This window comes from Ascaphus truei, chromosome 15, assembly GCF_040206685.1.
Source record: "Ascaphus truei isolate aAscTru1 chromosome 15, aAscTru1.hap1, whole genome shotgun sequence".
NCBI classification, from domain to species: Eukaryota; Metazoa; Chordata; class Amphibia; order Anura; family Ascaphidae; genus Ascaphus; species Ascaphus truei.
Window position 1 is genome coordinate 46,936,215 of NC_134497.1, and position 27,596 is coordinate 46,963,810.

General features: G+C 47.2%; 3 protein-coding genes across 3 annotated transcripts in view; all 3 read right to left on the reverse strand.

Moving 5' to 3' along the window:
- Nucleotides 1-13,255, reverse strand: part of LOC142466918 (uncharacterized) — a 28,149-nt gene extending 14,894 nt beyond the window's left edge. The window contains exon 1 of the mRNA XM_075572543.1: nt 13,133-13,255. The gene's annotated coding sequence lies outside the window, so the exon portion shown is untranslated. The remainder of the gene's footprint in view (nt 1-13,132) is intronic.
- Nucleotides 1-18,960, reverse strand: part of LOC142466913 (uncharacterized) — a 276,622-nt gene extending 257,662 nt beyond the window's left edge. The window contains exons 1-2 of the mRNA XM_075572525.1: nt 18,818-18,960; nt 13,256-13,382 (exon numbers count right to left, since the gene is read on the reverse strand). The gene's annotated coding sequence lies outside the window, so the exon portion shown is untranslated. The remainder of the gene's footprint in view (nt 1-13,255; nt 13,383-18,817) is intronic.
- Nucleotides 1-27,596, reverse strand: part of LOC142466914 (uncharacterized) — a 608,435-nt gene that overhangs the window by 374,860 nt on the left and 205,979 nt on the right. The window lies entirely within an intron of this gene.

Below are 27,596 nucleotides of genomic sequence, written 5' to 3' on the forward strand. Positions count from 1 at the left end.
AGATTGCCTGTGAATTTTTTTTGTGCTTTTTGCCTACAAACAGTCTGAGCAACATAAACAAAGAATCACATGCAGCAGAGACCAGAATTAAGTGGATACACACCCAGGCAGGAAATCTACACTGCACTGAAGAAAGCCACAAAACCACAGATGGACTCTTCTCCCCGTTTCCAAGAGGAGAGAGTGACTGTGCTGAAGCAGGTAAACCTTACTTGCCTATCACAATAAAGTGTAATATGGTCATTGAAATAAGGGTTTTGCCTTCCAGCCGTAGTCAGGGTTCAAGAAGTAAGTTAGCCCTTAAAAGGGATAGGCGTTTGTTGTTTTCAAATGTTTCGCTGAAGCAGTTAATACAGATGGTGACCCACGAGCGGTACTGATTCTGCAAGTAAAGGCTGCCACACCGCATAGGACTACCAGCTGTGAATGGAGTATACAGTATGCAGAAAAGTGTGAAAATTGATGCAAGACTGTGCTGAAGCAGGGGAATTTTCAGCAAACAAATGCTGTGTGTAAAATTGCCCCGCCGGATAAAAAGGGATTGCTTAACTGTGTAATGGGTAACCCAAAGCCAATTGCTGAGTTAAGTCGCCCTGCCCAGAGTGAAAGAAAGTGAAAAAAAGAAAAGAGAATATTTTTTCTGCAAGTAAAGTCTGTATGTATCTTGGGAGTACAACATGCACCCAAAGTAGGAAGTGTGAATGCCCTATTCCCTATTACCCAAAGATGAGACTGAAAATTACTGAACTCAAGCAGAAAACCAAATGCCTTTGCTGACGCCAGAAAATGGGCAGCTAGCAAGCATTGTGTTTAAAGAAATGGAACCCTGGGAATTTAAAATGGCCACCCAGCTGAAGTCAAATACAGACTCTGCAAAAATAGGGAAGAAAATTTGATCCTGGTGTAAAGAACCCCACCAAACGGAGCAGTGTCCCTTCAGGCCTTATTCAGACGATGAGAGTGAATGCATGCACAGTAATGCTAATATTGTAAAACTTACCCAAGGGAAGAAAAAGTCTACAGAGAGGCCTGTGAGAGCTACGATGTCTACAAGCAAAATATGCCCACCTGTAGGACTACAACCATTTGGGGTTCTAGCAAATACAGTGGCAACAGCTGCAATAGCGCCTCCTGATGTCAGGAAGAAAAATACACCTGATGATAGCCCCAAAATGGAGGACAAGATGCAGCGTTCCTGTAATGAACCCTACCCCATGGAAGAGTGGCCCTTCAAGTTCGATGAGGAGGAAGACATCTCTTATGGGGAACCCAAACCGAGTCACACCCACAAAACACCCCAAGAATGGTGGGGGTGCCTGAACACGGTATGAACCGAAAAGACCGCTCCCTATGATGACAAATATGATCGGCAGGAGAGAGCGGGAGCAGCGGATCACCGAATATTTCCGTCAGCTATTACAGTTGCAAGAAAAGCAGGGTGGATTCAGTGACGCTGCTAAAATTTCAAATGAAGATGGAGACCCCAGTATCCCTGAGGGGACGGTGTCATCCAAAACAAAAAGGCGAAAAAAGAAAAGTGGTTCTTCACTTACCGTGGAAGGAACAGACACATCTGCAGATCTTGCGGAGGAAGAGGGGTTCTGAAATGCCCTGCAGCCTAGAGAAAATGGAGAAGTCGTCCCGCGGATGACCGAATATCCAGAGGGCCCAAGGCAGAAATAGTGTACCCCAAAGAAGTGTCGGTCCGGTGCTAATAGTGAGAAACCCTCAACCAACCATCCCAGGGAAGCGGAGCCGGAACCAGTGAGTGACGATCCCTTGACCAGCCCTGGGGATGCCCTGAAGGATGCCAGGCGTGACTGTGATCTGCTCCAGGAACAATTGAAACTGAAGAAAGATGATTACACAGAGCTACTGAAAAATAACGTGAAGCTACAGAAAGATGTGCTCATAATGCACTCTTTGGCCAGGACAGAATTGGACTATCTCAAGACTGAGCTAGATACTGCAAACGCTACTATTACCGTCATGGATGAAAAGCGGAGCCAATCTGATAAAATGATGGCTAAGCTGAAGCATGAGGAGGCACTGAAGGAGATGACAGTCTTTCTGCAAGAGGTTCACACTCTTCGCGTAGAGCTGAATGCCTCACAACAGGAGGTCAGCAGTGTCCGGATAGAGGTGGATGTATCTCAGAAGGAGGTTCATACACTCCGCAGAGCACTGGATGCCTCACATCATGAGATCAACAGCTGCCGCACAGAACTGGAAGTCTCCAGAAAGGAACTTCACAGTCTTGCTGAGGAGCTGGACATTTCAAAGAAAACTATCCTACATCTTAACTTAGATCTCAAAGTCTCTCAGAAGGAGCTTCAGAACCTAAACCTGGAGATGGAAGTCCGCCTCCAAGCAGGTGTGCAAAAATGGAAGGTGGACTGCAAGGAGGCCCTGAATAGTACAGAGATGGAAAACAGGAGAAAATGTAAGATTAAAAAAAGAAAATTTGGAGTTGACAAACCACGTCAATGGAAACAATGAAAAGCTGCACGAGCTTGAAAAAATAAAGAAACGGTTGGAAGATGAAAAATTTGAAGCAGAGCACCGACTGCAGAACCAACTGCAAGGTCTGCGTACAACACCTCCAGAATGTCGAGAAGCAGCGAACTCTGCAGGAAGAAAATCTGCAGGCTACTAAGGAAATACAAGTGCTGCAGGAACGTCTGATTACCCAGTGCGTCCTCGCAAAGCAGCAGGATAAACTGAAGGCTACCCTGACCATCACCAAAGCATCGCTAGAGGCTAAGCTTAGAGGCCAGGTGACTCGGTACAAGAGGGAGCGCAAAAAGGTCCAGAAACTGAGACGAGTATCTGCGGCCCAAGCGAAGAAGTTCACAGTGCTCCACAAAATAAAGAATGATAGGTGGAAGCAAGCTCAGAGAAAGCACAGGGAAGAAATAAAGACCCTGAAAGGAGAATGGCAGGAAACACTCAAGAAACAGAGTGAGACTCTGCAGCCCAGTAACTTACAGATTCCTCCAATACGGGAAAAGGTATTGGCTCTGCCCAAGCATCGGTATCCCACAGTAACTAATGCCCGTGAGGACAAGGGTGCAGTGAGAGCTGGGGACACCACTCACCTTCAAAACAAGATTCCGAAGTTTGAGCCACCTAAGAAAGCACTAGCCAAACCTGCAACCGCCCAACAGGCAACAAACAGAGGTAGGAGTGCAGAATCAAAGCCAGAAGAATCCTTAGCTGAGGAAGCTGAAAAGATAGGACATTCTCTGGAAATGGAGCTGAACTCGCAACTCAATCCCAAAGAAGCTGAACTGGTGACTACATTGAATGGTAAAAGTGCAGGAAGACAGCTTCAAGAACTGAGGGCTCAAGTGGATGTTCTTGGGCGCTCTTGTGATACCAGGAAATGGACATTTGGTGCTTAAGTGGAGCACATAGGAAGGATGGCAAGAGAGAGCGATTTGCATATGCGCTCTGCATACAGTCTGCCTACAAAAAGAGGAGTGCCCGACACAGGGGAAAGCTCAGGACCACTTGGTCAGTAGAAAGACTGTACTTGGGAAAAGGACTGCTGATCTCAAGCACCTTCTGGAGGAGACACTACTAATCTGGAGGAAGGGCTCCAATCCCAGCAGGACTGAGGGTTCTCCTCCATCCACTCTCATTCAAGTCACAGAGATATCTCGAATGAGAGTGGAAGGATGGGCTTTGGCCGTGGCAAGCCCGAGCTTCCCACAAACAGGGGAGGTATGTAACAAGGGACTTACCCTGTTCAGAAAACTTGCCTCTAATCCAGCAGTGTGCTGGTTAATTGACCAGCACCTGGCTGATTAGAGGTGTTAGAAAAAGCCTGCCTCTGAGACAGGAAGTGAGACTCCTTAGCACATCTGTGAGCTGAACCAGGAGACAGACGTCTTGAGCCTGCACGCTGCCAGCAAGACACAGGGGAAACTACTTCTAAACCTGGAGAACAAAGAAGCCTTCCCCTACAAAAAACAGATAAGACTTTCCTTTCTAAGACTTTTTGTATATCTGCACATATCAAGATATATGTTTGAGGCTGGGAGACATGCTAATCTAAAGGGAGTTGTGGACTGCATAGGTTTCACTAGAAATACTCCCAAGTGGAACAGAAGCTTTGTTTGACCCCTTAGTGCATCCTTTTGGATGATTTTCTTGTGTTAAAGAAACAGGCGCAATAAAAGCCTTATTTAATTTCACCTTAAAGTCTCCATTGCATACCTCTGCACACGTCCTCTTACATGCACATACGCAGACTGGCAATGCGCCGTTCTGCACACGGCGGACACGGCGGCCCCCTTCTCAGCAACACCGTTATGGCGGATCGCCGAGAAGCGGGGCCCTGCTGTATACATACACATATATATATATATATATATATAGAACACACAAAAGGAGAAGTTGCTCAACACATAATATATAAAGTTAACTCAAGCCCTTTAATAAAACTAACTAGAAGGGTAAAATAAAATATATATCCCAATTAAAGTCAGTATATAAATTAAATAGGACCTGATGGTGCTAGGGGATAGTGAAAACTATATAAGACACACAGATGAAAAGAACAAAGACAATCCCCTTAGTAGCACTCTAAATTACACCTAAACTAATCTATAAGATAAAGATGGTAAAAAAGAAACAGATGCTCCGCCAATTCAGAAAAAATGAACAAGATTTTATTGATTAAACAACAAGACACACTAACACATATATACATTATATATATATATATATATATATATATATATATATATATATATATATATATATATATATATATATATATATATATATATATATATATATATATATATATATATATATATATATATATAGGAAAAGAGAGGAGAGAGCGCACGCCCATAGCGTATAAAAGTATATTTAATGAAGGGGAGGGGGGAGGGAGGGGTAAAAAACGCACTTACAAGAAGTACAATAAAATCAAGCATATGTGATAATAATCACCACCATCCGGTCTAACTGCAAGCACTTGGGGCAGTCCCAGGCTCCGTTGGTGAAGGAGCAGCGTCTCAGCAGATTCCAGGACTGATGTAGGTCATCCGGTCAAAATGCAGACTTTGGGGGCATTCCCAGGCTCCGTTGGCAAATGAGCAGCGTACCAGCAGTGTCCCAGGGCTGGTGTGCTGTAAATAGTCCCAGACAAAAGTTCTGTATGGATAGTGCCTGCAGCACTAGCGCTAGGATCAATCCGCTCCTGCGCTGGATGTAGACTTGAATGTCAGTGCGTCTGACGTCACGACGCTCCCTGACGCGTTTCGTCAGTCTCGGCTAACTTTTTCAAGATCCCTTTGAAAAAGTTAGCCGAGACTGACGAAACGCGTCAGGGAGCGTCGTGACGTCAGACGCACTGACATTCAAGTCTACATCCAGCGCAGGAGCGGATTGATCCTAGCGCTAGTGCTGCAGGCACTATCCATACAGAACTTTTGTCTGGGACTATTTACAGCACACCAGCCCTGGGACACTGCTGGTACGCTGCTCATTTGCCAACGGAGCCTGGGAATGCCCCCAAAGTCTGCATTTTGACCGGATGACCTACATCAGTCCTGGAATCTGCTGAGACGCTGCTCCTTCACCAACGGAGCCTGGGACTGCCCCAAGAGCTTGCAGTTAGACCGGATGGTGGTGATTATTATCACATATGCTTGATTTTATTGTACTTCTTGTAAGTGCGTTTTTTACCCCTCCCTCCCCCCTCCCCTTCATTAAATATACTTTTATACGCTATGGGCGTGCGCTCTCTCCTCTCTTTTCCTTTTTAGATATCCTGTGGACGTGGTAGATCCACATTGAGAGCTGCCGGAGACCCTACATACCAGCACCCATATTCATCATCGGAACTATCTGAGGACTGGTTTATCCTTTCAATTGCTTTTTTTTCCATGTGTACATGTTTTATGTTTGTAATGGGCCTATCTTATGGTTATAGGTCTGTATACCTACACATTATTGCTTAGATTATTAGGTTATACAATAGATATATTTTTACATAGACATACATAGTTTATATGTTCCTGTAAGGCGCAGCTTTTTTCCTTCTATATATATATATATATATATATAAATAATATACATACATTATATATATATATATATATATACATTATATATATATATATATATATATATATATATATATATATATATATATGTCACAGCAGCCGGCACACCTATATAGAATAAACTCCAGATGCTATGTCCCGTAAAAGATAATAAAGATGAATATTACCAGATGATGCTCCAGTAAGGAGAGACAGCACACACAGAATGAGAATTCAAAGTACTGTATTGCAACACAAAAAACAACGGAACCTTCCTCAGGGTTGTACGTACACACACTTAGTTAAGTTATGGTGGGTAAAAAAAGTGACAAAAACCCTCCACAGTAAAGCATATAGCAAATGGAAATATTTTACGGTGTGCTCATTTGCATGTATTGGACAGGTCTGCAACCCTGCCTTTCACCGTTATCACCGTTATCACCCAGCATACAGTGTTTCCACAGATATATAATCAGGAACCGAAAGTATTTGTCAATGACCATTGTTTTTCTGCAAAGAATTGCTTGTGGCTGCTATGTAAATGAATGTAAACACATTCTTCTGTTATCTTTTACGATAGGCAGGAAACTGCCCTTAAGGATGAAAGGAAATTAACCAAGTAACTGCTACAGTATTTAATCAAATGCCATGTATTGTTTGAAGTCCTGTGTTAAAAGGACATATTCATTTCAAGACTACGCCCTGAATTAACTATATAAGTTGGATGCGTTCTGTAATAAACCAGAGAAGTAACTGAGCAAGGCTACTGCGTGTCTGAACTTATGTGCTTCTCTCCAGACGTCTGAGTTTCCTGAAACAGCGCACTAGATGTCGTAGGGTGTCCTCCCGGGAGGCTCTTGGACCAAGGGAGAGGGTCGCAACCCTATGGCGGAAAGCGAGAAATTTATATCTGGTGTCAGAAAGCGGGATTCAGTGCGATCGGGTAAGTACGTGATATTATTTGTCCGTATAAACTCCCGGTGTCCCTGAATCCAAAACTACCCACTTTAGTCATACCTCCTGGTCGAGAGTTATAGGCTTATATGAGTTTGAAGTCTCATATAGTGAGTCCGGGTTAGAGTCCCCGACTGAAATAAGTAAAAAAAAAAAAATAATAATAATAAAAATATCTAGTGTGTCTGAGGAAACTATATTTGTGTGTTTGAGTGCATAAGGCTTTTTATGAATTGCATTTGAATAACGCTGTGCCGCTTATTAGAAAGTGTTAAGATAAGAAATTGTTAAGATACGGGGTCTATTTCTAGTAGAAATGACAAAGGGGATAAAAGTCATAAAACCAAAGTTAAAGAGGGTACTCCTGAGCACCCTAGACCACCCCCTGTTGAAATGCCTCTTACGCAGAGAGGGGGGGGGAGGAGATGGATTCTAAGCAGAATTAACTAAGGAAAATAAAGTATTTTTTCTCTTGACAATCTGTCCCCCTCAGTTAAGCAAAAAGTTATGTTGAAGAAAAGGAGGGTGTCGGGGAACTAGCCCCAATCTTTTTTTTTTTTCTCTTCAGTGATTGTTACACAGGAAAGTTGTAGGAGTGTTGATTGAAGGTTTAGTGACAGGAGACTGAGAATGGTAGAAAGTGTCAGAAAGTCAAAGAGATAAAAGACAGAAAATGTAAATTTTCTAATTTAATTTTAAAGCTGCAGTTCAGTCTTTTTTTTTTTTAATTTTTTTTTTTACTTCAATAGTTTCATGTGTGCAATCTCTAATTACCTAAAGAACTGTATAGCTGCAGGTCAATTCGTTCTCCATGTATTGATCGGTGAAATTTGGTGACATCATTAGTGAAGGGATCTGTTTTTCTTCTGCTTCTGTCTCTCAGTGGAAGCTCATGAATATTCATGAGCACTCCTGCACTGACATGTGCTAGAGGGAGGGCAGGGCTGACAAAGGGGTGTGCCAGGGCTTGTGACAGGACATGAAGGGGCAGTGACTTAGCAAATGCTTGTTAAAATAGAATACAAGAAAATTGGTCTTTCAAAGTTGTTTTTTTAAAAACAGAAAATGCTAAAAGTATTTTTTCTTACTACAGAACTGATTTATTAAAAAAAACACATGCAGGATATTGACTGAACTGCAGCTTTAAGACATGCAACCCAAATTATTTGTGCCAAATTGACAGATTATAATTGTAAATTGATTTGCATTAATAATATTTTCCGGTCTGGATTGAAAAATTTAGGGAGTTTTGATGTATTGTGAAATTTCAGCAAGGAACATAGTAAGTATAGGGTTTTTTTTTTTCTCTCAGAATGTTTTATTAGATTTCCAGGCATGAATATGGTAAAAGGGTTGATTGAATGAATAACCCCTGTGTGTGTGTTTGTAAGAAACTATGTGAATCCTATCTATGTGAAAGTTTTATGTTTATTGAATAATAGGAATATATGTTTATTGTATGTATATAAAATTACTATCCAGGAACTTGCAAGTGTTTCTAAATTAAGAATATAATTAATTGCTCATGTTGAAATTTAAAATTTTAAAAGGTGTACACCCCCACTATAATATAAACTAATTAACACTGGGCAGAGGACAGTTTGGGTATCTGTGGAGAAAAAGAAGTATAAAGAAAGGACAAATTTGGAAAGGTCATTTGATCTTTACCATCTTTTTGTAAACAGTCCAGTCACTAGAATAATAAGGATGTTTATCGTACTGGCCAGGCGATTTATTTCCTTACCCAGAATTACAATTCTTTTCCTCTAAATTTCCACAGATAGAATCAGGTGAATATGTTACATAGAAATAACGGGCAGTATTTTCAAATTAGTTTTAAAAGGTTTGTTATAATATGGGGGAAAGGGACATTTTTATTCATTTAGTTTGCAGGATCAAGGGAATCAGGTGATTCAGACATAAAGGTGGCATTAAGAAAGAGGAGCTTACAATCTAATTGGTAGGTAGAGAGAATGTATAGAGACAGTAGGGGGGAATTCTGGCAAGTGAGGTTGCAGGGGGCCCAGCTCTATACATCATGTGCCCAGTATTCGGTGTGAGTTAGATTTGTGCGTGCTGATTAATGAAGGAAAATAGGTTTGTTTAACTTGAGAGAGGGTAGAGTTGAAGCAGGATAGCATAAATTTGTAGTGAAGGAAGGTAGTATGCGTGTGTAGGAATATATTGTGTGTTTATAATTTCTTATGCTACAAGTTGTTTTCTCAGCAAACCAGATGTTATTGTGTATTTTAAAAAGTTTCTGTCAGAATAATATAGCAGAATTAGGTTGAGGTTTTTTTAATGTAAATTTTATACTTAAAAGGTTTTATCGTTAATTTTGCTATAGATCAGGCAATTATATTTAGGCCACTAAAGTAATGTTTTAAATACTGTTATCCTTTGTGAGATATTGTTCACATGTAATAAGATATAAGATGTGAACAAAAGGAGGGATGTTATTGCTGTAATTTATTGCTGTCTATCAGAAAAACGTTTCTCATGGGTAGACCAATGGTCACCCAGGTACCTTGTAGACTTAATGTTGTATGATTATGCTCTAACAGACGGTTTAGTCAGCGTCTATTGTGTGAAACTAATGCAATTGTTTGAGTGTCTCATGTCCAGGTGCAGTCCTTCCAATTAGATGAAGCAACATTATCTAAATAAAGGTGACTGGCTCAAGCACATTCTACACAAAAGCGCTTTTTATCTAATGTGGAGCGGCCCATTCCAAATTCTACTCAGTCAGAGTATTTTTCCTGGATCCATGTTACGCAAGTGCACATACAGTCGCTTCAAATTAAATCTCAACACAGGAAGGAAGGCCTAAAGACACAGCCGTTTTCAGTTGGTGGTTTGGGTCATAATAAAACCCGGCACTAACCAACGAGGGAGAAAAGTTCATAGGCAGGAATCCGGACCTCAACACAGGAACTTTGAACTTTTTAATAACCTTTTTTCTTTGCAGGTTTTATTATTTTAATTACAATGTATATTCTATTAGGTTTGTGTAAGTAGTGTACACACGAAGACGATAAGGTAGTAACAGGTATAGTTTGTTTAGTAATATTTCTTTTGTTTTTATTATACTGTGTATAGCATATGTGCACACTCTTGTCATATAATGGAATCCTGGTAAACAAAGACCAGGTCATGTTATTTGGGAAAAATGGTTCCAGCGTTTAAAGTTATAGATGAGGGTTGGGACTTGGTGGTTGGATTGTTTTCGCTGGGAACAAAGCTTGTGAATGCTCTGGTATGTGTGTCAGCAGTACTCATCGTTGCTCGGTATGTATGTGTCATGTGCAGTAAACTTTGATCCAGAAGTGCGTTGCACCCCCCCCCCCCACCGATACTATGCCACTTTTCGGTGATGCGGCAGACCCCCAGAAGAAAAGACTGAAGAAGAAGTCAACTGGGCCGATACAATGGTCGGAAAGGAATGAAGTGATGCACAATTGGACATCTTGGTCCAGCAGGACTCTGAAATGGTTAATAAGAGGGGACTAAGAAGATTGGATATGAGGCTATGAGGAAAGTGGGAGGTCACCAAGTGGCGCGAGTCAACCACAAGGAAAGGATCACAAGTCAGCCATTTTGACCATAGCAGCCCTTTTGCTGTTTTGCCATTCTGAGTAAATGCAGTATGAAAGATGTGTGCAAGCAAGATGTTTGTGCAGTCGCTCCTAGTAGAAATTAGCCCCCACCAATTCTCAGAAATTTTTAGCCGCCATAATGCGCTAGTTATAGAAGAGCAGTGTGACTAGTAATTTTGTTAATTGTTCTTTAGAGAACAAAAAGGAGGGATTGTTAATGTATATATGAGGGGTAGTGTTAATATAAGTATAACAGTAGGTCCTCCATTTTATTATAACAGGCATTTTGATATAAAAGGTGTGTCACAGATCTATAATCAGGAACCGAAAGTATTTGTCAATGACCATTGTTTTTCTGCAAAGAATTGCTTGTGGCTGCTATGTAAATGAATGTAAACACATTCTTTTGTTATCTTTTACGATAGGCAGGAAACTGCCCTTAAGGCCAAGGATGAAAGGAAGTTAACCAAGTAACTGCTATCTAATCAAATGCCATGTATTGTTTGAAGTCCTGTGTTAAAAGGACATATTCATTTCAAGACTACACCCTGAATTAACTATATAAGTTGGATGCGTTCTGTAATAAAGCAGAGAAGTAACTGAGCAAGGCTACTGCGTGTCTGATCTTATTTGCTTCTCTCCAGACGTCTGAGTTTCCTGAAACAGCGCACTAGATATTGTAGGGTGTCCTCCCGGGAGGCTCTTGGACCAAGGGAGAGGGTCGCAACCGTAAGCGGAAAGCGAGAAATTTACACACTGCAGCAAGGGATTCTGGGAAATGACATGCAAATGACCACAGTGCCACTTTTTTAAGGTCGAAACAGCTGTCTGTGGGTAGGTTTACGGGCTATGCATCTTAACCCAGGTTTATTTGGGGCGAAACGCATAGAGTGGGAGGATCTCCAGAACATAGAGCGGCAGCCGGTAAACACGCTGACAGTCTCCAGCTTCAGGGGAGTTATCGGAGGAACGGGACGTCATAGCCGTGACGAGCGCGACGGACCAGGAAGAGAATCACCTCCACGAGCACGCCGAGGAGTTCGATTTCCAGAGGCGGTGAGACCAACATCAGTGTGATATACCTGCTGTTTGCTGTTTGAGTCTATTTGCTTGGCTTTTACAGCACTATTGTAAGAGCGCTTTTTATATAATACATAAAGGATTTATTTTGAACTCATTGATCTGCACCATCGAGTTCCTTTCTCTCCGCATGTACCTCTCTCCTCAACATCATGCGGAGTGTGACATCCAGGAATATTGCGCCCAACAGTTGTGTCTGCACCATCTTTTACACATTGCCTAGATACCTCCTGCTTCTTGTAAGTAGGCTGGGTATAGGGCCAAGTTTGCTTACCTGTATTTTGGTTCCATATACCTCTACACTTAGATTTTGTGCTTTTTGTCTCTATTGCCCATATGCTCCCCCTGCACTGTTAGAACACATTCTTGCCTTGCGGAACCAGTGAAGACAGGTCCCACCAGAGGATTTGAGCTGGGAACCTAGACCGTATTTCATATTTATATATTGTTCATGAGTGTATTTGCACTTTTACAGTTTGCACTTAACATTGTTGTTTATGTGATATCACTATTAGTAGTTAGCGCCTATATAAATCACTTTTACTTATATACATAGGGAGGGGATTACAGGATATCTGCCTTTTGTTTCCGCCAGACATATAGGAGCCTTGACAGCAGGGGGTCTGGGACTAGCTAAAAACGGCCCTGTCAAAACTCATAAGCACGGTTTCCATTGGCAAGTTTGGAATTGATCCCTCCTATCAGTGAATGTGTAATCTCAATTCCTGCTGTAATTGGCTATCAGACCCCTCAATGATTTAGATATGAATCAAGCCTATATAAGTGTGCAATAAAGCAGCTCTCTCTCGCCTGCCTGATTTCCTGATGAGAAGACACGCTGCTGCTGGGCCTCTCACCTGTGCGTCTGAGTGAAAGAGCTATTCACACAGAAAAGCATGGGGGAGGAAAGGCCTAGCCAGCAGGCTGGATTTCTGTCCAGGAGCCCAGAACCGGAGTCCTATCAAGGTAAGCCTTTGCTGAAGCAGGCACCTTGCAATTAGGAAAGGGCTAGATTTCATTCCCCCAGACCCCCGTAAGTGTGTATGTTCTCTCCATCTTGTATTTCTGTGTGTTTCCTAGGTCTTATCCGAATAAACCGCAATTTATTTTACTGCCTGTTTTGCCTTGTGACTGATCCCTTAAATATAAAGGTGTATTTGGCCTGGTCTCCCGTGACAATAAGCTTATAGGGGACCATTGTTATATGGTTTTGAAGCAAAAGGTGGCACTGTGTGCTCATTTGCATGTAATTTCCCACAATCCCTTGCTGCAGTGGAAGCACTGTGTGCTGGCTGATAATGGTGAAAGGCGGGGCTGCAGACCTGTCAAGACATGCAAATGAGCATACAGTAATATTTCCATTATATATAACAGAAAAAGACAAAGCAGCGCTAACATATACAGATGCAAGCACAAAAATAACACTAAATGTTAGAATACCAATTTGGTTCAAAGTTCAATCCAGCAGGAACGAATCCAGTAGAAACTGTCCTCATATAGATGTCCCGGTTTAGCCGGGACAGTCCTGTTTTTTTTGTGATTTGTCCCGGTGGGCTGACATACCTGGAAATGTCCCGGTTTTTGCTGAGTGTCCCGGGTCTCACAGAGCAGGGGATGCCGGTGGGGAGAAGAGCAGCTGAATGGCGTAGCAGATGCCGGTGTTGGGGAGCAGAGCAGAAAGATGATTGGCCTGACAGAGAAGAGTGGGGTCTGGGTTAGCAGCAGAGAAGGGTGGGGGAGGGGCTAGCCGCAGAGCAGAGAGATGATTGGCCTGACAGAGAAGAGTGGGGTCTGGGTTAGCAGCAGAGAAGGGTGGGGGAGGGGCTAGCCGCAGAGAAGGGTGGGGGAGGGGCTAGCCGCAGAGAAGGGTGGGGTCTGGGTTAGCAGCAGAGAAGGGTGGGGTCTGGGTTAGCAGCAGAGAAGGGTGGGGGAGGGGCTAGCCGCAGAGAAGGGTGGGGGAGGGGCTAGCAGCAGAGAAGGGTGGGGTCTGGGTTAGCAGCAGAGAAGGGTGGGGGAGGGGCTAGCTGCAGAGAAGGGTGGGGGAGGGGCTAGCCGCAGAGAAGGGTGGGGGTGGGGTTAGCAGCAGAGGAGCCTTTCAGTAAGCACCGGAAGCAGTGAGTACTTCCTCTGCTACCAGGGCTAAAGATGGACTCCCCCCTGCTCCCGTCACAGGTAGGGTCTGGAGAGACAGAGTTGAGAGAGGCACAAACACACACAGACCTGGGGAGAGAGACACACACACACAGACCTGGGGAGAGACACACACACACACAGACCTGGGGAGAGACACACACACACACAGACCTGGGGGGAGAGAGACACACACACACAGACCTGGGGAGAGAGAGACACACACACACAGACCTGGGGAGAGAGAGACACACACACACAGACCTGGGGAGAGAGACACACACACAGACCTGGGGAGAGAGACACACACACAGACCTGGGGAGAGAGAGAGACACACACACACAGACCTGGGGAGAGAGAGAGACACACACACACAGACCTGGGGAGAGAGAGAGACACACACACACACACACACACACACACACACAGACCTGGGGAGAGAGAGACACACACACACACAGACCTGGGGGGAGAGAGACACACACACACAGAGAAACCTGGGTGGAGAGAGACATACACACACACACACAGAAACCTGGGTGAAGAGAGAGATACACACACACACACACACACACACACACACACACACACAGACCTGAGGGGAGAGAGAGATATACACACACACAGACCTGGGAGGTGGGGGAGAGGGAGAGAGAGACACACACCCACAGACCTGGGGGGGGAGAGAGATATACACACACAGACCTGGGGGGGGGGGGGGAGAGAGAGAGACACACACAGACCTGGGGGGAGAGAGACACACACACAGACCTGGGGGGGAGAGAGACACACACACAGACCTGGGGGGGAGAGAGACACACACAGACCTGGGGGGAGAGAGAGATATACACGCACACAGACCTGGGGGGAGAGAGAGATATACACACACACACAGACCTGGGGGGGGAGAGAGAGATATACACACACACACAGACCTGGGGGGAGAGAGATATACACACACACACACAGACCTGGGGGGGAGAGAGAGATATACACACACAGACCTGGGGGGGAGAGAGATATACACACACAGACCTGGGGAGAGAGAGATATACACACATAGACCTGGGGAGAGAGATATACACACACAGACCTAGGGAGAGAGAGATACACACACACACACACACACACACAGACAGACCTGGGGAGAGAGAGATATACACACACACACACACACACACAGACCTGGGGAGAGAGAGATATACACACACAGACCTGGGGAGAGAGAGATACACACACACACACACACACAGAGACAGACCTGGGGAGAGAGAGATATACACACACACACACAGACCTGGGGGGGAGAGAGAGATACACACACACAGACCTGGGGGGGAGAGAGAGATACACACACACAGACCTGGGGGGAGAGAGATACACACACACAGACAGACCTGGGGGGAGAGAGAGATATACACACACAGACCTGGGGAGAGAGAGAGATATACACACACAGACCTGGGGAGAGAGAGATACACACACACAGACCTGGGGAGAGAGATATACACACACACACAGACCTGGGGAGAGAGAGAGAGATACACACACACTAACACACACACACACAGACCTGGGGGGAGAAAGAGATATACACACACACAGACCTGGGGGAGAGAGAGATACACACACACAGAGACCTGGGGAGAGAGAGAGATATACACACACACACAGACAGACCTGGGGGAGAGATATACACACACACAGACCTGGGGGGGAGAGAGATATACACACACATACCTGGGGAGAGAGAGAGATACACACACACACCTGGGGGGAGAGAGAGATATACACACATACACATACCTGGGGGGAGAGAGAGATATACACACATACACATACCTGGGGGGAGAGAGAGATATACACACATACACACAGACCTGGGGAGAGAGAGAGATATACACACATACACACAGACCTGGGGAGAGAGAGAGATATACACACATACACACAGACCTGGGGAGAGAGAGAGATATACACACACACACAGACCTGGGGAGAGAGAGATATACACACACACAGACCTGGGGGGGAGAGCGATATACACACACAGACCTGGGGGGAGAGAGAGATATACACACACACACACACATACCTGGGGGGAGAGAGAGATATACACACATACACACAGACCTGGGGAGAGAGAGATACACACACACACACAGACCTGGGGAGAGAGGGATATACACACACACACACACACAGACCTGGGGAGAGAGGGATATACACGCACACACAGACCTGGGGGGAGAGAGTGATATACACACAGACCTGGGGGGAGAGAGAGATACACATACACACAGACCTGGGGGAGAGAGAGATACACACACATACACAAAGACCTGGGGGAGAGAGAGATACACACACACACACACACAGACCTGGGGGGAGAGATACACACACACACACACAGACCTGAGGGAGAGAGAGATACACACACACAGACCTGGGTGAGAGAGAGATACACACACACAGACCTGGGGAGAGGGAGATACACACACACAGACCTGGGGAGAGGGAGATACACACACACAGACCTGGGGAGAGAGAGATATATACACACACACACACACACACACAGAGAGACAGGCTTGGGGAGAGAGAGATACACACACAGAGACAGACCTGGGGAGAGAGATACACACACACACACACACACACACACACAGACCTGGGGGGAGAGAGATACACACACACAGACCTGGGGAGAGGGAGATACACACACACAGACCTGGGGAGAGGGAGATACACACACACAGACCTGGGGAGAGGGAGATACACACACACAGACCTGGGGAGAGAGAGATATACAAACACAGACCTGGGGAGAGAGAGATATATACACACACACACACACACAGAGAGACAGGCCTGGGGAGAGAGAGATACACACACAGAGACAGGCCTGGGGAGAGAGAGATACACACACAGAGACAGACCTGGGGAGAGAGATACACACACACACACACAGACCTGGGGGGAGAGAGATATATACACACACACACACACACACACACAGAGAGACAGGCCTGGGGAGAGAGAGATACACACACAGAGACAGACCTGGGGAGAGAGATACACACACACACACACACACAGACCTGGGGGGAGAGAGATACACACACACACACACAGACCTGGGGGGAGAGAGATACACACACACACACACAGACCTGGGGGGAGAGAGATACACACGACACACACACAGACCTGGGGGGAGAGAGATACACACACACACAGACCTGGGGGGAGAGAGATACACACACACACAGACCTGGGGGGAGAGAGATACACACACACACAGACCTGGGGGAGAAGAGATACACACACACACACAGACCTGGGGGGAGAGAGATACACACACACACACAGACCTGGGGGGAGAGAGATACACACACACACACAGACCTGGGGGGAGAAGAGATACACACACACACAGACCTGGGGGGAGAGAGATACACACACACACACAGACCTGGGGGGAGAGAGATACACACACACACACACACACAGACCTGGGGGGAGAGAGATACACACACACACACACACACACACAGACCTGGGGGAGAGAGATACACACACACACACACACACAGACCTGGGGGGAGAGAGATACACACACACACACGACACACACACACAGACCTGGGGGGAGAGAGATACACACACACACACACAGACCTGGGGGGAGAGAGATACACACACACACAGACCTGGGGGGAGAGAGATACACACACACACACACACAGACCTGGGGGGAGAGAGATACACACACACACACACACACAGACCTGGGGGGAGAGAGATACACACACACACACACACAGACCTGGGGGGAGAGAGATACACACACACACACACACAGACCTGGGGGGAGAGAGATACACACACACACAGACCTGGGGGGAGAGAGATACACACATCACACAGACCTGGGGGGAGAGAGATACACACACACACAGACCTGGGGGGAGAGAGATACACACACACACAGACCTGGGGGAGAGAGATACACACACACACAGACCTGGGGGGGAGAGAGATACACACACACACAGACCTGGGGGGAGAGAGATACACACACACACAGACCTGGGGGGAGAGAGATACACACACACACACACACAGACCTGGGGGGAGAGAGATACACACACACACAGACCTGGGGGGAGAGAGATACACACACACACACACACAGACCTGGGGGGAGAGAGATACACACACACACACACACACAGAGACCTGGGGGGAGAGAGATACACACACACACACAGACCTGGGGGGAGAGAGATACACACACACACACACAGACCTGGGGGAGAGAGATACACACACACACACACACACACACAGACCTGGGGGGAGAGAGATACACACACACACAGACCTGGGGGGGGAGAGATACACACACACACAGACCTGGGGGGAGAGAGATACACACACACACACACACACAGACCTGGGGGGAGAGAGATACACACACACACAGACCTGGGGGGGGAGAGATACACACACACACAGACCTGGGGGAGAGAGATACACACACACACAGACCTGGGGGGAGAGAGATACACACACACACACACACACACAGACCTTGGGGGAGAGAGATACACACACACACACACAGACCTGGGGGGAGAGAGATACACACACACACACACACACACCTGGCGGGAGAGAGATACACACACACACAAAGATCTGGGGGGAGAGAGATACACACACACACAGATCTGGGGAGAGACACACACACACACACAGACCTGGGGAGAGAGACACACACACACAGACCTGGGGAGAGAGACACACACACACAGACCTGGGGGAGAGACACCACACACTAAAGGACTAGTGTGTAAAGGACTAACCACATTAGGGGAGGTAGAGCAGGGAAAGTGTCCTAAATGTCACCAATGGCAGCCCATAGAAAACGGAGGTAGGAAAATCTAATCCAGTTACATACAAAATATACAGGAAATCTCAGTTCTCACCAGATCGTGCTCAGGAGAGACAGCAGCAGCTCATCCGTCAGCTGAGTCTCCTCATCAGGGAGACCACAACTGTGCCAATCCGGATACACAGTAATACCAGCAGCAGCTTATTCACTCACAGTCATACAGACCGGAAGGGGAGGGAGGAGGGGAGGTGGAAGGGGGGTGGAAGGGGGAGGAGGGGAGGTGGAAGGGGGAGGAGGAAGGGGGAGGAAGGGGGAGGAGGGGAGGGGAGGTGGAAGGGGGGGGGGAGGGGAGGGGAGGTGAAGGGGGGGGGGGAGGGGAGGGGAGTGGAAGGGGGGGGGGGGAGGGGAGGGGAGGTGGAAGGGGGGGGGGAGGGGAGGTGGAAGGGGGGGGGGAGGGGAGGTGGAAGGGGGAGGGGAGGTGGAAGGGGGGGGGGAGGGGAGGTGGAAGGGGGGGGGGAGGGGAGGTGGAAGGGGGGGGGGAGGGGAGGTGGAAGGGGGGGGGGGAGGGGAGGTGGAAGGGGGGGGGGGAGGGGAGGTGGAAGGGGGGGGAGGGGAGGGTGGAAGGGGGGGGGGGGGAGGGGAGGTGGAAGGGGGGGGGGGAGGGGAGGTGGAAGGGGGGGGGGGGAGGGGAGGTGGAAGGGGGGGGGGGAGGGGAGGTGGAAGGGGGGGGGGGGAGGGGAGGTGGAAGGGGGGGGGGAGGGGAGGTGGAAGGGGGGGGGGGGGGGGGAGGTGGAAGGGGGGGGAGGGGAGGTGGAAGGGGGGGGGAGGGGAGGTGGGGGGGGGAGGGGAGGTGGAAGGGGGGGGAGGGGAGGTGGGGGGGGAGGGGAGGTGGAAGGGGGGGGAGGTGGAAGGGGGAGGAGGGGAGGTGGAAGGGGGAGGAGGGGAGGTGGAAGGGGGAGGAGAGGCCACACAGCCTAACCCCGGTCCACCAGTGTACTTTCCCTACTCTGGGACCTCACACTCCCTCATAAGGAAACCTCTTTACTTAATGATCTGCCAAGGCAGTGACTGGGTGACTCACTTTGATCTCCGCTTGCAGGATTTATCAGCCACACGTTTTTTCTGCAAGCTCCCTCCCTTCCTGCAGTGTCTGCTATGTGACACCTCTGCAGCAGTTGATGGGTTCTTTAGCATTTAGCAATGTAACTATAGTGATTTTGGAGGTTATAGTGTCTCAGATAGTCCCCACCTCCGCCGAGCAAGCCCTCCCGCCCCCGTGAGCTGCGAGCAAGCCCTCCGCCCCCCCCCCCCCCCCCCGTGAACCGCCGAACAAGGACTCCCCCCCCCCCCCCCCCAGTGAACCACAGACATAACAATTGGATCTATTATGACTGTTTGCACTATATCGCATCCATTCAAGCCACAAATTGGTGTCAGAGAATCCAGTTTCCGTGGCCATAGTATCCTCAAATGTGGGGTTAGCTATTGCCACCATGTTTTTCAATGTATGGAAATGTGTGTTTTAAGGGTTTTTTTCTCTGGCTCGGGGGTTTTTTTTCGCGGTTTTGACATCTGCCAATCTTTGGAATTATACATATCCTGTATTTTGAACTTCCCGTAAGCCCCCCTTGTACCTCCTTTCATCCAAGTCCCTAGAACATATACACCAGCGTCCCCGGGGGTAGGGTTTTCTATAGTTAGTGTGAGTTTCATTATTTTACCCGTCACTGACTAGACATGTACCGGTTTTTAACAAGGCCATCCGACTAATTAGAGACTTGCCATTCTTGTCTTTCCTTGCTAGGCCATTTTGTGGTCGGTATCCCCAATCTGTTCCCGTGTTCCATCCTACTGCTCCCCAGTAATCACATTCCTGTCCCCAGTGGGAATCCGTTACGCATACAGTACATAGGTGGACCTGGAACCGGAATCGCCGTATAGATTACATTGCCAATGTGTTGAGGGGCAGCTGACTATATTACAATAATCAAAAGAGAAGGTAGCTACATGAGTATTGGATGAATTATACCAAAACGTGACTGCCCCTTCATGTTGGGTGATAGCAACTTCTTGTGCCCCCCCCCCAAATCCAACAAGCAAAGGGTATATAGAATCATTTTCCTTCTGAGGTGTCCTTGTTGGGAGCTGGAACCTTCTTGCAATGAGAGGCGTGTATCCAGGTGTTCTTGCCAGCTAGTTTGACTGATGTGGCTGTGGTCAACAGAACTTAGAAAGGACCATCATATCTGGGCTCTAGGGAGTGTTTCCTTACAAATTTCTTCACGAGTACCCAGTCTCCGGGCACGAGTCTATGAGTCCCGGTATCTAGATCTGGATCTGGAATAGAAGAAAACACCCGACCATGTATATTGGTTAGTTCTTGCGCTAGGGCAGTTACATATTTGGTCAAAACATCAGACTGCATTTGTAACTGCTGTGGGTAGTAACAACCAAGTTTGGGGGCAGTACCAAACAGTATCTCAAATGGGGATAGAGCATGTTCCCCTCATGGGGTGTATCGAACACTGAACAAAGCAATGGGTAGACTATCTGGCCAGGGCATATTTATTTCCTGGGCCATTTTTAACATTCTAGTTTTCAGTATGCCATTCATTCTTTCTACCTTTCCGCTACTCTGGGGATGGTATGGGGTGTGGAACGCAAGGGTGGTCCCTAGCGCGGACCAAATTTCTTTAGCTAACGTAGCAGTGAAAGCGGGGCCTTGGTCGCTTTCTCTTACTTCAGGTACCCCATATCTACAAACCACCGCTGTCAGGAGTTTTTTTTGCTGTTGTTTTTGCAGTGAGATTGGTGACAGGATAGGCTTCTGGCCATCCTGAAAACATATCTACAATTACTAAAGCATATTCAAAACGGCCCGACTTTGGCATCTGAATATGGTCAATCTGGATACGTTGGAAAGGGTATAAGGGCCTTGCAAGTTGTTTTTGCGGTGGTTTTTCCACACGTCCCGGGTTACACTTTGCACAAATTGTACATGATTTGCAGAAATTACTAGTCATTGGGGTAATTCCAGGCGCTACATAGTATTTGTCGATCAGTGCAGTCATAAGAGTCTTCGAGAGATGTGCTGCTCCATGTGCCCATTGTACCACAGCAGGATACAGTGCCCGTGGCAGGCAAAGTTTCTTTATGTACTCATAAATTCCTTCTTGGGGTGATGCACCTCTTTTCTTCCAGCTTTCCTTTTCTTCCTTTGTTGCAGATTCTTGCAACTTCTTCAGATATTCTCGATTCACTGGGAGGTTCTGCATTAACGGAACCATCCTTGTCGTGTCCACTCAATCTTCCACTTCTCGTATCCCGCTGGCAGCTTGGTTTGCCGCGGCATCCGCCAGATAGTTTCCTTTGGCTTCTTCTGTGTTCAGTTTCCCATGGGCTTTTACCTTTAGGATGGCCACATGGCTTGGAAGGAGTAGGGCGTCCATCAGAGCTTGTATGGCTGAGCTGTGTTTCACTGGTGTTCCTGCTGCTGTCAGAAATCTCCTGGTTTGCCAAATGACGCCAAAATCGTGTGCTACACCAAAGGCATATCTAGAGTCAGTGTAGATATTCGCCGTGTGTCCTTCTGCCAGTTTACACGCTGCAGTGAGAGCTTGTAGTTCGGCCTCTTGTGCAGATGCTGTTGACGGTAGTGTGCTTGCCAGTAGGACCACAGAGTCCGTGGTGACAGCATAACCCATATGGTAGGTGCCTTGTTGATCAGCATATCGAGAATCATCCACAAACAGGATAAGATCTGGGTTCTGTATCGGCGTTTCACTCACCGTGGGCAGATGAGCTGTTTCTAGCTTCATGAGTTTGAAGCAATCATGGGGTGGGTCGGCTCCAGCTGTGCTTTGTTCTTGTTCGTGTCCCTGCACATCTCCCCCCTCGGGAAGTGGAAGAAGAGTGGAGGGGTTAAGCACTTGGCACCGGAGAAGGGTGACATTGTCTGGAATGAGAAGCGAGCATTGTAACCTGAGGTGTCTGGCAGCGGACAGATGTTTTGGCTGTGTCTGATTGAGAATAGCAGCAATGTCATGTGGTGCCAAGAGAATGAGGTCATGCCCTAGAACGATATCCGAAGTTTTATCCAGCAGTGCTTGAGCAGCAAAGACAGCACGAAGACAGGACGGTCCACCACGAGCCACAGCGTCGAGACGGCTGGAGTAATAACCAATAGGTCGACATCGGCCAGCGTGTGGCTGTGTTAACACTCCAGTTGCATGTCCATTTCGTTCTGATACGAAAAGCTTGAAGGGTAAATCATAGTCTGGGAGGCCCAAGGCAGGGGCCGAGGATATTGCCTGTTTGAGAACAGTGAAATTCTTGGAAGCCACTGGGGTCATCTGGAAAGGATTTGTTGTTAAGACATCGTACAATGGTTGCATCAACAGCGAGGCTTCTGGAACCCAGGAGCGACAGTACGAAATAAGTCCAAGGAACGCGTGTAGCGGTTTCTGGCCTTGTGGCAAAGGTATGTCCAGTATGGCTGTGACTCGATCGCGAGTGAGATGTCTTGTTCCGTGTGAGAGACAATGACCGAGGAATACAACAGAGGTGGAGCATCACTGGAGTTTGGGGAGTGTCGCCTTGCATCCCTGATCCGCCAGATAACATAGTAGACTTTCGGAGGCTTGTTCGGCCAACTTGTGATCATCTGCACATAGGAGTAAATCATCAACATATTGTAACAGGGTTATAGAAACGTTCTCTTTCTGCCATGTGTCTAAAATGGTGGTCATTGCCTTGGCAAACTGGCTGGGAGAGTTCTGTGCCCCTTGTGGCATTACGGTCCATGTATACTGTTGGCCCTCATGAGTAAATGCAAAAAGATACATACATGAAGGGTGCAACGGAACGCTGAAAAATGCGTTCGCCAAATCCACCACTGTAAAGTATCATGCTGTGGGCGGAACCCCTGCAAGGAGTGTGTGTGGGTTGGGAACAATGGGAGTGTCTAAAACAGTTGCATCATTTACTGCTCGAAGATCTTGAACCATTCTATACTTATCAGGTTCACCCTTCGCGGTGCGTTTCTTCACAGGGAAAAGAGGGGTATTGCAGGGTGAGGTGCAAGGTATTAATGCGCCATTTGCAAGAAGGGCCTTAACATGTTTCGTGATAGCGTCAGCTTGTGCTATCTTTAGTGGGTATTGCGGTTTACGGGGAAGCGGAGCCCCTTGTTTGAGCTGTACAACAATGGGCGGTACCGTCAGGTGCCCGATAGCCTCAGGGCCTGTGGACAATAATTTGGACGGGATCCTATCCATGACAGAGGACGGTATACTGGCGGCTGAGGGTTTGTCTGCTAATGCCAAAAGTATCGGAAGGGAACAAAGGGCAGAGACATCTGACTCCCAGAGCCGGGAGGTTACATCAATGGTGCCGTCCTTGGAGAATATTATGGAGGCCTGTAACCTGGACAAAACATCAGCGCCAAGCAGATTAAGCGGGCAGGTAGAGGAAACTACAAATCGTGCAAATAGTTCAGGGTAGGGACCTATCTGCAGGGGTCGTGTTAATGGGCTAGAGCGCGGAGTGCCATCTACCCCCACACATGAAACATCAATATCAGACAAATAGGAAGGGTCGAATATGTCTGCAGCTCTAATTACGCTCCTGGCGGCACCTGTGTCTACCAGGAAGGGGGTGAGGTGACCTTCTATGGGTATTATAACCTGGGCTAGGGGACCTTCTCCTTCCCGGGCGGCTACGGCTAGAAGGGGGGTTGACACAGGCTTGCCGTATTCCTAGCGGGGCTGGTCCCCACCATGATTGGTGGGCTGAAAGGGCATTTGATGGGGAGGTAGCTGTTCATTGGGGTAGTGATTGTCCCTGCCCTGATTCCACTGGGAATTACTGTTTCCGGGGTTATATTGATTCCTGTGGGGGCGTCTAGGTACCGTGCAGTTCTTTTTAAAATGGCCGGGCTGGCCGCAATTAAAACAAGTGGGAGGTGGTCGTGGCTCATACTGCACATGATTGTAACCTTGGCCATAAGTATGTACAGTATGTATGTCTTTATTTGTATAGCGCCATAAAATGTACATAGCGCTTCACAGTAGTAATACATGTCATATAAATAACAAATATAAATAACACATCATGGGAATAAGTGCTTCAGACATACTGTAAAAGTAACATTAAGGAAGGAGTCCCTGCTCCAAGGAGCTTACAATCTAATTGGTAGGTAGGGAGAACGTACAGAGACAGTAGGAGGGAATACTAGTAAGTGCGTCTGCAGGAGGCCAAGCTTTGTGTCATGTGTCCATGATTATCCAGTGCTACTCATATGCTTCTTTAAGCAGATGTGTCTTAAGGTGGGTCTTAAAGGTGGATAGCGAGGGGGCTAGTCGGGTATTGAGGGGAAGAGCATTCCAGAGGTGTGGGGCAGAAAGTGAGAAAGGTTTAAGGCGGGAGAGAGCTTTAGATACAAAGGGGGTAGAAAGAAGACATCCTTGAGAAGAACGCAAGAGTCGTGATGGTGCATAGCGAGAAATTAGGGCTGAGATGTAATGAGGGGCAGAAGAATGTAAAGCTTTAAAAGTGAGCAGTAGAATTGAGTGTGAGATACGCGATTTAATCGGAAGCCAGGAGAGGGATTTCAGCAGGGGAGACGCTGAGACAGATTTAGGAAAGAGTAGAGTGATTCTGGCAGCAGTGTTTAGGATAGATTGTAGGGGAGACAGGTGAGAGGTAGGAAGGCCGGACAGCAGGAGGTTGCAGTAATCGAAACGTGAGAGAATGAGGGCCTGAGTCAGAGTTTTAGCAGTTGAGTAACAGAGGAAAGGGCGTATCTTTGTGATATTGCGGAGGAAAAAGCGACAAGTTTTAGAAACGTTTTGAATATGAGAGGAGAATGAGAGAGAGGAATCAAGTGTGACCCCTAGGCAGCGTGCTTGGGCTACTGGGTGAATGATCGTATTTCCAATAGCAATGTGGAAGGATGTAGTAGGGCCAGGTTTGGGAGGTAGTATAAGGAGCTCTGTTTTTGCCATGTTAAGTTTCAGTCGGCGGATGGCCATCCAGGATGATATTCCAGAGAGGCATTCAGAAACTTTGGTCTGTATAGCAGGTGTAAGGTCAGGGGTTGAAAGGTAAATTTGTGTGTCGTCAGCATAGAGGTGATATTTAAACCCAAAAGATGTGATTAGGTCACCTAGAGAGAGTGTGTAGAGAGAAAAGAGAAGGGGTCCCAGGACAGAGCCCTGGGGTACCCCCACAGAGAGATCAATAGAGGAGGAGGAGGTGTTAGCAAAAGAGACACTGAAGGTACGATGGGAGAGGTAAGAGGAGATCCAGGATAAAGCTTTGTTCCGAATACCAAGAGTATGGAGAATGTGAAGGAGAAGAGGGTGGTCCACGGTGTCGAATGCTGCAGAGAGGTCGAGTAATATGAGCAGAGTGTAATGACCTCTGTCTTTGGCAGCGTGGAGGTCGTCAGTTATTTTAGTGAGGGCTGTTTCAGTAGAGTGAGCAGTGCGGAAGCCAGATTGTAGAGGGTCTAGTACAGAATAGGTGTTGAGAAAGTGTAGCAATCGAGAGAATACAAGACGTTTAAAGAGTTTGGAGGCAAAAGGCAGGAGGGAGACAGGTCGATAGTTAGAAGGACAGGTAGGGTCAAGCTTGCTGTTTTTGAGTAATGGTATAACGGTTGCATGCTTGAAGGATGAAGGAAAGGTACCAGAGTAGAGGGAAGAGTTAAAGATCTGTGTGAGCATAGGGATTATAGAAGGAGCAAGAAGTTTTAGGAGATGGGAGGGAATGGGATCAAGAGGGCAAGTGGTAGAGGGAGAAGAGGAGATCAGCAGTGATACATCCTCCTCCGAGATAGCAGAAAAAGAGTCAAGAAAGACAGGAGGAGAGTTGGGAAGCATTGTGGGATGGGAGGAGGCAACAGATGGGATGTTCTGCCGTATGGACTCCACCTTTTTCTTAAAAAAGTCAGCAAAGTCCTGAGGTGAGATGGAGGAAGAAGAGGAGGCAGCTGAGGGTGGTCTGAGTAGAGAGTCAAAGACAGAAAAGAGACGGCGTGGGTTAGACTTGTGTGTGTTGATTAGTGATGAAAAGTAGGTTTGTTTAGCCTGAAAGAGGGCAGAGTTGAAACAGGATAGCATAAATTTGTAGTGAATGAAGTCTGCGAGCGTATGAGATTTCCTCCAGAGGCGTTCAGAGGAACGAGTGGAGGAACGCAGCATGCGTGTGTGGGAGTTTAGCCAGGGTCTGGGGTTAGAAGGGCGAGGACGGCAGAGAGAAAGTGGGGCATGAAGATCAAGAGAGGAAGATAAGGCAGAGTTGTAGTTCCTGACCAGGTTGTCAGGGTCTGAAGCGGAACTGAGAGAGGAGAGGGAGGAGCGTAAAGTGGAATCAAGAGCTGGTAGGTTAATAGAGTGCAGGTTTCTGCAAAAACGAGGGCGAGATGGAGATGGAGATGGAGAGAAGCGAGAGAGAGAAAATGAGATGAGGTGATGGTCAGAGAGAGGAAAAGGGGAAATGGAGAAGTCGGAGAGAGAGAAGTTTTTAGTGAAAACCAGGTCTAAGTAGTGGCCATCCTTGTGGGTGCTGGCTGCAGTCCACTGTTGAAGGCCAAAAGAAGAGGTTAGAGAAAGAAAGCGGGAAGCCCAAGGGAGAGAGGGGTCATCAATGTGGCAATAGAAGTCCCCAAGGAGAAGAACAGGGGAGTCTGAGGAGAGAAAGAAAGAGAGCCAGGATTCAAAGTGAGAGAGAAAGGCAGAAGGGGGATGAGTAGAGGAAGGTGGGCGATAGATGACCGCCACATGGACCGGGAGAGGAGAGAAGATCTGGACTGTGTGAGCCTCGAAGGAGGGAAAAGCAAGAGAGGGGGGAATAGAAACTGTTCTGTAACG